We start from the raw sequence: 4,972 nt of genomic DNA on the forward strand, positions 1-4,972 counted from the left end.
ATATTAACTATTTGAAAATAAGAATTGTTTAATTTGATTTATACCTACTGAAAAGGCGTGATCTCTCATTTTTGGTAGCATAAAAGTAGAAAGCAAGGAAGTAGTAAAAAATTAATCTTTGAAGACTTTAAAATGTAAATCCTTTGTGAAATATAATTGATTGATTTGATTTAAATAACCATCATCTTTTCAAAATGGAAAATCATTAGAAAGCAGGACAGAGTTTCTAAAGCATTGCTGAATTTCAAACAGAAATCCTTTTTGTTTCATTCTTTTATAGCACTGAATAAACTGCATTCAGTTTTAAATCTTATTTAACGTAGAAATAATTCCGAAGACATAATTTAATTTCGGCTACTTGGTGAATAGCGAGGCCTTCATCAAAGCTAGCGGAAAAGAGACACAAGTTTGTAAATTGCTCACCAAAGACCGAAAAGACCTTTACGGGGTCCTTTAAGGTTTTGCAAATGACAGTCCAATTAAAGAAGCTTTACATTTAACTTTTCATTACTGTAAATACCCTTTCGCTTGATACCGAAGTCGAAATTGCATTTAATTTATAAAAGCAAAGGTGGGGGGAACGTTGATTTGGTTTCTGTTTTGAGAATACAAATTGCATTTTCTTTGGAAGTGAGAAAGACTAGTTTCCACCTTTGATTAGTTTATTGAATAACTAGTTTGAATACACAAAAAAACCCAACTCGTTTTTTAAATAGTGTAGACCACTCTCAGTCTTTTTAAGGGTTCGTAGAATAAATAGAATAAAGAACGACAAAACTAAGCAGGGAATAAAATTATTCGAATTTGATTCGGATAGCGCTCTCGAACCGTTGTTAATCTCATCACGTCGTTCTTCCCTGGTCGTGGAGTTGGAGAGTCCTTTTTCGGATAAGCCCTCCGAATATTTATTTCCTATTTGCTTTATTTTACATGATTACGTGCCTCTCGGACCGGGTTATCTACCGTAGAATAAAGGAAAACTAACGCCCCGTAGAAAAAAATTGTGTAGAAGAAGTAAATCGATTTAATTTCGGGTTAATTTATCGTGAAATTCCTTTGAGAAAAACGTGTTGTTTTTTGTTAGACGATGCAATCAAGCACTTGACTTGATTAAATTTAGATTATTTGTCAGTTTAGCAAGGCCTGAGAGACAAAGAATGTTCTAAAAGATAGTATATTCGTTTTTCATTCGCGATTCTATCAAAATGTATTACGCTCTGTGGGTTCGTTTATTCACGTTTCTTTTGATGTAACCTATGCGGAAAACGTACGTTTTTATTAAAGAATGCAAACACGGCGAACAGTAATTTACCCCAGGGCAGTTTTATACAAGACTGGAAAAAAACACGTTTCAAAAGCAAATAATGAAAGGTAAATTAGACGACCGGCTTTTGCGGCAGTAAACGTCATATCCAAACTTACTTTCCTGGGAAAAGGCTAATTTATAAAGTAACAGAAAATAATCAAATCCTAAACGATCTACAGGCAGTTTCAAATTATTCTCGTCACTCATTTTGAAAAAAAGGCACCCTTTCCGTCCCCAGCCCTATTTTAAGTGGGCGGGACAAGGAGGTGGTAAAGCGGTAAATACATAAAGGAAAAATAACGCCAAGAACACGTGAAAAGCGAATGTCAGGTATCAAATAAAGATAAGAACCCTAAAGTTACAACATTCTTAGAGGCAAAACGCTTAAATGTTAATAAAAATTTTATTTATGTTTTTAGTTATGAAATAAGAAACTGTAGGATGTTGAATTTTTCATGTGGGTTTATAGTTTTCTATTGTTGTGTTGTAAGAATGTTAAATGGTGATAGAGGTTCCACCTGTACAAATTTGCTCTAGAAGCTAAAATAATTCAGAAACTCTCCCTGCAGGTAATATAGGCACAGGAAGACGTCGTTGACGATGCCGTCCCCTTAAACGATAATAACCCAGATTAGGTTCGAGTGTCTTATAATCTTTGCGCCAAGCTTAGTGTAACTTTGCAGGGTTCAAGGTGATAATACCCGCCCTTTATAATTACGACGCAGCCTTATTGTTCAAAGACAACCGCAATATATCATGTCGGAGATTTCGCTAGTGAACTCGGTTTAAAACGCATTATTATTCACGGGGGGTTATTATCGTTGGGTTTCAGAACCGTTAGACTCTATAAAATTAGTTTATGACGTTTTGCATTAAGAATATTAGAATGTCACTTGCAAATGTTCCAAAAGAAGGAACGTTTTCATTGGAACATCATTTTCATCAAAGATAAAGGGATTTGCATTAAAGTTACATTTATTATGCCGTATCATGTTTCTAAAAACAAACCAATGGTGTCAAGGGCTCTCCAGGCTCCAGATCACCCTTTTAGCTTATTTTACATAAAAAAAGGCAAAACATATTAAAGCAATAATCTGACACATTTTACCTGCAATAGCAACAAACATGTCTGGCCTTTCAATTCTTTACTTAATTTTGTGGTTGTTAAAAACTTCTCCTTTTATTAGTTCTCCAACTTTAATTAGTCAAACTTCGTCACCTCGCCGCTTTGATTAACTCACAATTAAGTTATAAACTAATTAAACCCCAGAAAGGAGAACCAGTCTGTGACACCTGAAAAGTGAAAATAACAAAACTTATAGGTTCGCAGTTGGAGCAAAGCGTTCGCAGGTGTAGGTAAATGGTTTATGGACCATAACGAATAGTTTATACGACACTATCCTGGATTTTAGGTTAGCTACATGCATACACATATTAGGAAAAATACGTTAACATAAAAGGTCACTGAATTGTTTTTTTACTAAAAGAGTGGTTTAGAGAAATTTCCTCGTGTGTGTTAATGTAACTTTATTACACCTCGGTGAATAATCTAAGAAAAAAGTGTTTTTTAAGTCACAGAACAATATTGGCCTCCAGATAAGAAGAGGATAACCGTTCTTTCAGCCTTTATAAAAATTAGCCATAAAAGAAGTATAATATGAACTTCCGGAGAAAACTCGCTTCCATTATTTGCGATAAAATCTAGACAATTTAGAAAGTTTTAGAATAGAAGTAAGAAATAAGAAGCTTTTAGAGCTGAAATCTCCAGAGAAAGCCCCATATGTCTGTTTAAGCTGTTGTTTTCCTAAGAAAGCTCTCTGATAAACCGTGGCCGATGATAATGAATGGGCCCCCCCCGACCTTTTCCTCTTTTTCGGTTTGATAATAACCGTTTTCCGTTTACGGAGGTGTGTATTTATTTAATTTTCCAGAAACGGTAGCTTTAATTCGTCCATCTCGAGTTCATTGTTCCTCAAACATGTTCCGAATGAATGGCTCTGAATTATTGGCGAACATTTATAAACCGGCCAACATCAAAAGACAAAGGCCATAATTTTGTATTGTAACCGGTCGGGAAAATAAACAATTCACATCAAAGAGTTTGAATCAATTCCGAATCATAAATCTTGTAGTGAATCTGTTGTTGACAGCCCAATTAGATGAGCTTTGTATTAATCCTCAATTTATATAAATGAATCCCGGGCTTTTAAACAAACGACCCTTTCGACAGGTCCTCGGAAAGCGCCCTTTGCTTCTGGTTTTTTTATGTAGGTCGAGAAACAAAATTGTACGTTTTGATTTTCTCGATTTAATTTTGTTGTGGATTTTGGATGTCTCTGCAGGGCCACACAATATACATTTTTCTACTCTTCTCTTGAACACTTTAGGTTAGGTTAGGTTACATTAGGTGGTTGTGGTATCACAAAAGTTTCAATTTCAATTTCTTTTTCATTTTTCAAAAAAATTCATACACTTTAGAAGAATTTTAATACTCTACAATTATTAGAAAACACTCTTCTACTATTCTAGATCTTCTTCCAACAATAACGAACATGCCAAAACATTTTGGTCTTTTTTGAGCGGCTGTTTCTTTAAATTGATTCACTCAATTTTAATTTATTTTTTTAAAGATTAAACGGTATTTTCTTCCTCTTTCTGATGACCTGAATGACCTTTTTGAAAGTTGCCACGGATCCGAGTATACAGGGTGTGACTGAGGTGTAGTCAAAAAATGAAAACATTTTTACATTTTCAAATTTCTAACCTAACCTTTATCGAGTCTTGTGGTCAATATCTTTACACGTAAAACAGTAAAAAACTTAAGCTGCGTTAAACATGGTCACCAAAAAAATAAAATCATATGTTTTATCATAAATCTTACCATGTTCAGTAATTTTAATGAAAAATAATGAGATTGGATAAAAAAGCACACTATTTGTTTAATAATCCATTTCACATCTCTAGACATTTACAAAATTTATAGGCCGTTCACAAAATTTTTAAAATATTGTTTTTATTTCTCTTGTTTCAAATTCTTTAGAACGCGGTTTATAAATGTTCACTTAAAGTGTGTAAATTGAAATGTAATTTTGCTAAAAAAAACGTATTTCTATTGAAGAGAATGAAAATTCAAATTTCGTGTAAAATAATCATTTTATCTTATTTTTGAGCCCCTCCAAAAAAAAAAATCTTGAAACCGCGATTTATCTGACAGATCTTCATAATTCCATCACTTACCGTGCAAATATGCAGCTGTTACCGCTCCTAACCTTTCCTTGCTCGTTTCCCCCGTTATTTCACCCCTCAAAGCCAGAAGCTTCACTGTTGGACAGATTATTTTCTAAACAAATGTGTTGGCTTAACATGGGAAAGTGGAGTGAAATATTAGAGAAAAGAAAATTGTAATTTCCTTGGGTGACTGATAGATTAATTATAGTGCTTCTGGATTTGCTTTATACCCTTTAAAAAAAAAACATTTTGAAACTGTTTTTAAAGTAAAATCTCGTTTTGTAAAAAGGAGATTTGTCTTTAAAGGTTCGCCACTAAAGAGTGAATTTAAGATTTGCTGCATAAACTTCAGCGGCTTGGAGTTGATTATAACTGAATAAGCATTGGGGAATTTAAATTTGCCTGAGCATGCTTAAACTGTTCAAGCTGGATTTTTCT

Source organism: Ips typographus, linkage group LG4, assembly GCF_016097725.1.
Source record: "Ips typographus isolate SLU linkage group LG4, UJ_Ityp_2.0, whole genome shotgun sequence".
NCBI classification, from domain to species: domain Eukaryota; kingdom Metazoa; phylum Arthropoda; class Insecta; order Coleoptera; family Curculionidae; genus Ips; species Ips typographus.